Below are 10,146 nucleotides of genomic sequence, written 5' to 3' on the forward strand. Positions count from 1 at the left end.
GATAGTGAGTCAGCCAGTATCTTCCGCAGGGTCGGTTGGCTTGCAGCATATTCTTTGAGTCTTTCCTTGTCCTGGAAGACCCTTATCTCACTATCTAGTTTAATGGATAATTTGGCAGGGTACAGGATTCTGGGGGAGGTGTTTTTCTCTTTCAGTTTTTGGATGAAGTTGCTTCACTCTTTCCTCCTCTTCATGGTACCTGTTGATAGGTCTGAGCATACTCTTTCCTGCACTCCTTTGTATGTGACTGTCTTCCTTTCTCTTGCTGCTCTTAACATTTTCTTTTTCCTCAAAGTTGGATGTTTATACTGTCATATGGTTCGGCGAGTTCGTCTTGGGGTCTAGCCTAGTTGGCGTCCTTTCTGCATCCTGTATGAGTGCCTGGTTCTCTCTCATTAGGGTGGGAAAGTTTCTTCCAGAAATTCCTTTGCTATCTTGGGTGTGAACTTGTGTGGTGTGGTGTGCTCTGGTAAACCAATTATTCCAATATTATTCCTCTTCCTAGCATCTGTCATTGATCTCAGGTTATCTTCCGCTTCGTTAGTTTTCCTATCTGACTGTCCTTTCTGCTTGCTTAGGTCTGTTTGAGTTTCTTCAACATCATTGGTACCGTTCTCTGCCTCCTCAAGCCTAATCATAAATTGTGTGACCTTGTGTATGGCTTCTGCTGCCTCCTCAGTTAGCTCCTTTGGTGGGTGGAATTCATCACCTCTATTGTGGACTTCATCTTCTCTATCATTGCATCCTTACCCTGCATTGCTTTCCTCAGCTCCTGTATTACTGTGAGCAGACTTCTGAATATTTTTTTCTGCGGCAGATTGTATCTGATTCTTCTATAAGAGAAGTTAGCTCTGCTACTGTGTTTTGTCTCTATGCTGGTTTTTTTGGGAATGATATGGTTTGTTGACATTTCAGGCAGACTAAGCACTTGGAGCTGCAGGCTCTGGAAACCACAAAATTCATCAAAGTGCACCAAGCTGGCTCCAGCGGGAACGCTAAACTATGTTGCTAGCCCACTCAGTAGGCAGCAGCACTCTTTGTTCGACCCGGCTTGTGAACAGCGCAGGGTCTGGGTTTGGCAGCAGTCCACAGTCCTGGGAGGAATGCGCCATGGCAGGCAAGTTTAGCATTCTGGGCTGCTGGTGCCCACTACCCCACAGTGCACCGGGGCGGACAAAGCCGGTCCTGGCACAGGGTCCAGTCTTGATGGTAGCCCACTGCACCAGGAGGGATGTACTGGGGTGTGCAGGCTCAGCGCTCTGGGCTGTGGGCACAGGGCTCCACAGTGGTGTGGGCCTGCCTGAAGTGGCTCGGGCAGAAATGAAATGTAGTGGATAGAAGTGGGTTGGGTTCTGGCTGTGGCCTTAAACCTGCAATAAGTGCTCAGCATAGCTTCCTAGGCAGGGAGTGGAGGAAGAGCTAAGCAGGTGGGGGCAGGTGGACGGGCAAATGGGGTGCTGGTGAAGAGGTCCCAGGCAGCAATGGGGGTGGATAGTCCACTGTGCAGGTCACCCATGCAGCCATCGGTATATTGTAGTTCAGTTACTGGGGCCCTGATTAAATAGAGGGACGGACCCAGGTCCAATAGCAGTTCGTAGTTACTTGGGGAGTGGGGAACTGCAGGAAAGGGAAAATTCTCTCCTAGTGGGGTCCCACGAGTGGGCAGCTGCTGCAGGGGGTCCCGCCACCACTTCATGTGTCTCCGCAGAGCAGCCACGTGACTCCAGGTGCAGGTACCCGGTCTCGGAGTGGTGTGGGGCTATACCTGGTCAGGGTCCACGGTGGCGGTGGCCTGATAGCCCAAGATGTCTCAAGAATTGGATCCTAGATCTAGAGGCCGCCACTCAGGACTAATGCGAGAGGTGGTGGTGGGGTGCTCTCCCAGGGGATCTCTCACTCACCACACTCCTTCCACTTGGCTACCTGGACACCAAACCTGCCTTTTCAAAAGAGTTCTCAGTGTATGCAGCTCACCTGGTCCACCCTCTTCCCTCTCTCCCTTATATTCCTTTGCATAACCTTCTGCTTTAACTGTGTATGCTGTTCTTGCTACTGTCCTACCCTACAATTCCCTTGTTTTGGGTTATTATTGTCCAAGGCCTCAAATATGTAATTGAAATACACCAAGTAATAGCAACAACAATGTCATTTATACATTTTAATTTCTGTATCTGTTTTTAAGACTTTTCTCTGTATGCCTTGCAGCAATTTGACTAAAATGGGTTTTAATGTCATTATGAAGCCACAAAATACATTTTACTGTCAAGCAAAAATTAATATGACTTCTAAAACTTGCATTAGGTCCTATTATTATTTAACATCATATGTCAATGTAAGCCAGACACTTCATGCCTCTATCTTTCCCCATTTTGATATTTAATTTCTGGATTGGTGATCCCTAAAATCTCAGTAATCTGAGGAAACAATTTTTTTTCTTGATATGAAGAATCTTCATTCCTTGTTGGAACTTGGGACATTTACATACAGAAACAAAGTCCAGTCTGAACACACTATTAAATTTCAAGATTTTACACCAGTTTACAATGATACCTCTCTCTCTCCTTTCTCTCTCTCTTCATTTGGCCTGGGTCTAGTCACTTCATACCTAGCCATTCACTGCCCTGAGAAAATAAAATGGGGAAGATTTAGTCCTTTTAACAAATGATACTGACAAAACTGAATATCCATTAGGAGAAGAGTGAAATGGGATCCATACCTCACACCATACACAAAACTAACAATAACATAGGTTAAAGACTTAAATGAAAAGTCTTGAACTATAAAGTTCATAGATACAAATATAAGGACAAATTTAAATGCCCTAATACTTTGCTCCCCAAGCACTATCAAACTGTAAATACATAGGCAGCAGATCACCAAAAAGATGACTTGGGGTTCCTAAAAATTAACACTTATGAGCATCTAAAAACGTCCCCAAAAAGAGTGACAATAGAAATCATATACTGGGAAAACAACTTTGGAAATGTCATAATAGAGACGCAACTACTACCAAGAATTTGTAGAAAACACAGAACACCTAAAAAAGAAAAGTAATACAATTTTAAAATTAGCAGAGGATATTTCTTTACCAAAGAAGACATTCGGGCAACCAACAATCATATTAAGTATTGTTTTCAATTAGTAGTTATTATAAATAATCAAATTTAAAAACAACCATGATGTATTAAACAAGGTTCTCTAGAGAAACAAAACTAGTCAATCACAAAAGGAAAAAAATATTGTATGAGACCACTATTGTAAAATGTCTAGAAAAAGTTTTCACACTAAAAAAAACCCCAATAAACCACATTCTTTGATAATTGTCAGAAGTGAGAGGGAAATGGAGAGTTAAGTCCATGGCTAAATGATAGACATCTTTAACATGGGTGAAGGTGTCATCCAATAAAAGGTTTGCCAAAATAGTTGGAACCATGGATGCGAGGCCAACGGGAGCAAGTTGAAGACAATCGAGGTAAATATTGTTCTATATTAAGGTGACCAGGCATCCCACTTTTGGTGGGATAGTCCTGATTTTTAACAAATTGTCCCGCGTCCTGCGGAGTTTTAAAAAGAGTCCAGATTTTTGGAAAGAATGCACGACAAGCTAGGGAACAGCAGGAGAACGGGAAGGGAATATACATAATGCATAACGTCATTCAAACAGCTGCTGATTTATAGCCCGTAGATGTGGAAAATATTGTTATTGAAATATATTCTTATTTCTATATATACACTATGCGTGTTGAAATGCTTAAAGAATTTTGTGAAACTGCAGAGGTCGAATGACAAAAAAATACTTGGATAGAGTAAAACGTGCTGGTTAGCTCTTTTGCAAGCAGTCGAAAGAATTTTGAAAATATATGATCCTTTGAAATCCTACTATCACAGGATACATGTCCTAGAATTTTAGAAGAGTTTTCTGAAAAATAATCTTCCAAAATTTTGCTAGAGTTTGTACACAATCAAGCAGCTCTTTTTCAAAATGCTATAAAACTTATTGAAGGTGACAAAATCTCAGTAATCAAAATAGCAAATGAAGTTAATAATTTAAAATTTCAGTGTCAAGAGCGGTTAGAAAATAATTTTCCTCCGTTAACTATCCATAATAATATAAGCCAGCTAGAAGAACAAGGTGCAATAAATCGCGCAGATATCATGAATCACGTTACAAAGTTCCATAGTAACAGCTTAGATTATTTAGAAAAGTGGATGGTGTATTACAATGATATTGAACATTTTCATTGGGTTACATTAAAACAAGAACTTAATTGGAAAGATGTGCATAATTCATTCGATCATATTACTAAAAATTTCCCATACAGTAATATTTCTAAAAATGATATTTTAATGAGGTATCATTATTTAAAATATATTGATAAGGAAAAGGTTAACTCTTGGGCATCAGCAAAAATCACAATAGAGAACAAATGGTTAGAAATATTTCATCATTTTGAAACAAACCATGTTCCATACAATAATACACTAAAAATTATGGAAAATAGGCTGTCCTTACCAGGAACTAATGCTGCAACTGAACGCGTTTTTTTCTACAGTAAATAAAGTGTGGACATCAAAAAAATTACAATTAAGTATTGAGACTTTGAAAGCCATTTTATGTGTGAAATATAATTTAACAAATTCTTGTGAAAATTTCATGACCTTTTGAACAACAGCAATCTACTAAAAAATTCACTCAAATGAGAAATACGCCAAAAATAAAATTACACTATACATAATTTTTATGTATTATATTTGTAAGTTGTACTTATATTGAAATTTAAAAAATATATTACAATATTATTTTTGAGTTTTATGAAAATTTTTGTTGCTCCATATAGACCAAATTTTTAATCAAGGACCCCCCCCACCACCACCCCCGCCGGTCAATGGTGTCCCATTTTACCAATATTAAAATCTGGTCACCTTATTCTATGTACAGTCCTATAATAGCTTAATAATGGAGATCTATGGGTAGGTACATGGATAAGCATATAGGCTGAACCGATTTGGGAGGGAGCGTGGGAGGAAACAACAAACAAAGACAAAACAAGTATTGCAAAACAGAATTCCATTTAGTGAAGGCACACTTTTTTTTCTTAAATCATGATTAAACCTGTCCTTTGGTAAGTGGATAACTTTAAAAAAATGTATCAGTTATGCACTTACATTAACCTCATTAAAGTGCCTTGTAAAATAAAAGATACATTTGTGACATAGAAACGGATGTTGGAGATCAGTGCTGTGATCTTTTGGCTTTGTGTCTATTTTGCTGGCCCAGCCGTATCAGAGGTTTGGCAGTTACTTATATTCATAGCAACTCTATGTACAACAATTTATAGCAGCCCTGTGTACAACAAAAAGAATCGCCTTCTGGTTCTGTGACTGCCTCTCAATTGTTCTTACTTTTCAGCAGATTGCTGCAGCCACTGAGTCAAACCGTCTTTTTAGAGTTTTTCTTTTTTTCAATGCCTGTCTTCTTTACTAAGCACAATGTGTTTTTCCATGGGCTTCGCCCCTCCGCCCCCCCCCCGCCCCCTTCCCCACAACCCATAACATGTCTAAAGTATATAAGAAGGTTTTCCATCCTTGTTTCTACGGAGCATTCTAGTTGCACTTCTTCCAAGGTAGGTTTGTTTGTCCTTTCGGGTCACCTTTCCTTGAAATTAGTACAGAATTAATTTTACCAGTCAGTAACTGTATAATAAATCCCTTGGCATTTACTAGTGACTGCTTCCAGTGCTTCATCAGCTTCTGGAAATATGTCAGCTGGTATTCATCAATTAACAAAGCTTTGTTTGGGGGCTTTCAGTGCAACCAGCACTTTTCCTTTCAGTACAATTGGTTCATCTCAAATATATACATTTGTGATATAGCATTGACTAGTAGAACAATATTGACTAGTTCTATTGGATACAGTGACTGCGCATTATTCCCATCTTTCTTAGATACTTCTTGTATCTTTCAATATTTTGCCCAGAGAATATTTCAATATTGCAATGCGAAGCTTAATTTTATTCTTGAATTCTTTCAATTTCAGATATACTAAGTGTCTTCTTGTAACTAGATCTTTGCTCGGTTTATTATAGTATTTTACTTTATTATCTTCTCGAGTTCCCTTTGAAATTTTCTGTCACCTCTTTGACTCTTTTGTTTACCTTAGTTACTCTACGATTAAGGGCAAATTTCAGAGTCTCAGCTGACAGCCCCTTTCCCATTTTCTTTCTTTCCTGTCTTTTTAATGACCTTTGCTTTATTTGCATTTGATGTCTTTTTGTCATCTCCCAGTGCATGCAGTCTATCATTATTGTTCAGTGTGTCAAATCTGTTCTTGAGGTGGTCTCAAAATTCACATGGGGTTGATTCTTGTGGTTCTTTTGGACTTGTTTTCATTTTCTTTGACTTCGCTGTGAACTTTCATATGGGCAATCAATGGTCTGACTCACAGACAGCCCTTGGCCTAGGTTTTGGCTCCTGATATGGGTCTTCTCAATTATAACTTCCCAAAGACAGGGTCAGCGCCATTCTTATGTATTCCATCTAGTGAGCACCACATGTACAGTCTTCATGGATATTGTTGACAATGGATATCTATGAAGAAGTTTGGGACTTGCAAAATTCTGTCATGTGATCTGCAGTTTCATTTCTATTTCAAAGACCATATTATCCAACTGTATTTCCTCCCTCTTTGCTTTCCAAGTGAGCATTCTATTGGCCAATCATTATCAATGCATCTTGATTGCATGATTGATCGATTTCTGACAGAAGGTTGGTAGGTTTTGCATCACTAGCTCCAGTGGTTTCTGCATAAATTTAAATAATGGTTCTATTGATTGGATGTCCTTGTATGCAGATAGATATTATCCTGTCACAGATATCATTTTACTCTGAGATATATTTTGAAATGTCCTTTTTTATAAAAAGTGTAACTTCACTCTTCTTGATTCTGTGTAATTCCCAGCATAGTAAACCATAAAATTTTCGAATCAAAAGGGCCAATATTACTCAGATTTAGTTGATTAGCACCTACAGGATTAATTTTCATTAATTCTATTCAATTTTTGAAAACTTCCAATTATCCATTATTAATAGATGCTTGCAACAGTTTCTTCTAACTTTGAATCAGGCCCCATATGTAAATGAAGATACCTAAGGCTACTCTCACAGGCTTTATTCAAGTAATTATAGTCACCTCTAATTTGAGAAGGTAGCTCTTCCTCATTCATAGTTTGATGTGTTCCAACCTGGGGGACTTATCTTCTGCTACTCTTTCTGACAAAGTTCTGTTGCTCTTTATGATGTTTTCAGTATCTGACAATGTTTTGGTCCTTTTCATAAGGTTTGCAGAGGCTGAGTCCTCTGAATTAACCTATTCCTTTTTCCTAGTCTATTCTTAGTCTGGGAATTCTGCCGACATCTGTGCAATTTGAGTGACCCAGCTGTTATTTAAAATAAATATGACATAGCTTCCGACAACACACAAACAACCAAAGCATGACAAACTAACAGACAAGTTGGTAGCATACAACATACTTATACAAATCGCAGATATACTGCAATAACTTTGACTTTCTGTCTATATAAGTGCAAAAGTTTGCTTGCTTATTGATGGATTTAAATACTGTATCTAGCTCATGGATTTCTAGTTCTTTGGACTGCAATACTATAAGCAAATCCTGGGAGTTGTCGGCACCTTGCTATTCTCCTTTGCAGCAATAAGCCTGTAGACTTAGATGTGGTTTAAATTGGAGAATGTACAATTCTTCCACGGAAAGGTACAGAGATTGAAAAACCATAACTTCATATTTCATAATGTTTAATGAAAGTTTCAGTGATTTTGTAGCAAAGTTCATGCCCTATACATGCTGTGGTATTTAATCTAAATCCAGAAATTAGCACAGAATTCAGAAATTGAAATGTATATATCAATGAAGTGAATCTGATACTTTGTTTTCACAAGTTATATTAATAACTAGCTCAGGTATGTGACATTTTTTGGAAATGATACAATTAAGAAGTAGTTTGAAATGTGTAACAATGAGATAATTTGTGACAATTTACATTGGCAATATGTAGAATCTCCATTTTAGTAAAACAGTGCTATCTAAAACTTCCTATATAATTTCAAACACTTTAATCAATAGTTTTAAACAGTTGTCCAATGTCTGTGATCATGAGTAAAATCTTTACTTCATAGAATACGCAGGGAGTTGAGAAATGTGTTGCTGTTGGTTCTAGAGCAGCAGGGGTTTTGGCTCATCAGCGGAGAGATACCGTATTCTGCTCAACAAGATTGCAAAGACTTTATCAGACTGTAGTTCCTGGTTTTTTCATTTATTATAACATGGCCATACATTTTCAACAAAGAAAGTTTGATAACTGTTAAGCAATGTTCTTAGCAATCCAAAATATTTCTGCTGTTAACTCCATCATCTCACTGTAATTCGCTAGAAGTCTAAATCTCTGTTTTTTGCTACATCTAAATTTATCTGCTACTACACAAGCATGTGCTTTTTTAAACCGTATAAGGTCTGAGAGTTTATATGCAAATAATAGTATTCTTTACTCCAGACTTACCTTGCAATTGATCTGATTGTTCATATGGTAGAGATTCTCTGTCTGAATTCACTAAATGCTACTGAGTAAATAAATATGTAGTAAGATGCATTTTATTGACACAGCACACCCTAATAACAGTCTATCTTTTAAAAATACATATTATTTTTATAATAGAACCAGTTGAGGCATTTGTTCTATAAGTACATCCTTCCATGTGTTTTGAATGAGAAATACCATATAATTTTATTTTCTCTTGGACACTTGCCACAGTCCTTAAAGTTTTCAAGAAAAATAAAATAAGTCTTTCAGACACATATTACTTAAAAAATTCAAGTTTAAGTGAAATTATCAGTGATATTTGAATTGAAATTTCTGATAGACCTTTGTATTTATTTTTAATCAACTTGCATGAAGGACATCACAATTAAACACAAATATGTCTATTTGACATAAGTGAACTGAGTGACATTTGGCAAGGATTTTAAGGGACCAGAAATTCATGTATTAATGATGATTTGCCTCTTCTCTGTATCAGACAGCAAAGAGCAAAATATCATATCAGTGGGTGCCCACCTTCCTGATATGATCACTGAAGACAATGGGTGCATAAGCAAATGTGGTGAAGAAAGCGGATGGTGCTTGGCTATCAAAAGATATAGTGTCTGGGGTCTTAAAGGCTTGAAGATAAACAAACAGCCATCCAGCTCAGAAGCAACAATGCCCACATGGAAGAAGCACACCAGCCTGTGTGACCACAAGGTGTCAAAGGGATCAGGTATCAGAGATCAAAGAACAAAAAAAATCATATCATTGTAAGTGAGGGTGAGTGCAGAGTGGAGACCTAAAGCCCATCTGTAGGCGACTGGACACTAGCTTACTGAGGGGAGGAGACAGTCAATCAGGGTGCAGGGTAGCAACGATGAAAAATACAACTTTCCTCTACTTCTTAAATGTTTCTCCCTGCCCCCACTATCATGATCCCATTTCTACCTTACAAATCTGGCAAAACCAGAGGATGTACACTGGTACAGATAGGAACTGGAAACACAGGAATCCTGGACAGATGACCCCTTCAGGACCAGTGGTGAGAGTGGTGATACCTGGAGGGTGGAGGGAAGGTAGGGTAAAAAGGGGGAGCCAATTACATATAACCTCCTCCCTTGGGGATGGACAACAGAAAAGTGGGTGAAGGGAGATGTCATACAGTGTAAGATAGGACAAAATAATAATAATTTATGAGTTATGAAGGGTTTATGAGGGAGGGTAGAGCAGGGATGGAGGGGAAAATGAGGAGCTGATATTAAAGGCTCAAGTAGAAAGGAAATATTTTGAGAATAATGATTACAACAAATGTACAAAAGTGCTTGACATAATGGATGTTTGTATGGATAGTAATAAGAATTGTGCAAGCACCCAATAAAATGATTTAAAAATATATATATATAAATTTAATTTTATAAACTTCTCATTTATCTGTATCTATTTTAAGCAGAGTAGAAATTGAAATGAAAGTGAAATAACTCTGATTTACATTGATCAAAAATGGTAAAGAGCTTTGTAGCCCTTTCATGGAAATAGTTGCAAAACAAG

This window comes from Tenrec ecaudatus, chromosome 3 (genome assembly GCF_050624435.1).
Source record: "Tenrec ecaudatus isolate mTenEca1 chromosome 3, mTenEca1.hap1, whole genome shotgun sequence".
NCBI classification, from domain to species: Eukaryota; Metazoa; Chordata; class Mammalia; order Afrosoricida; family Tenrecidae; genus Tenrec; species Tenrec ecaudatus.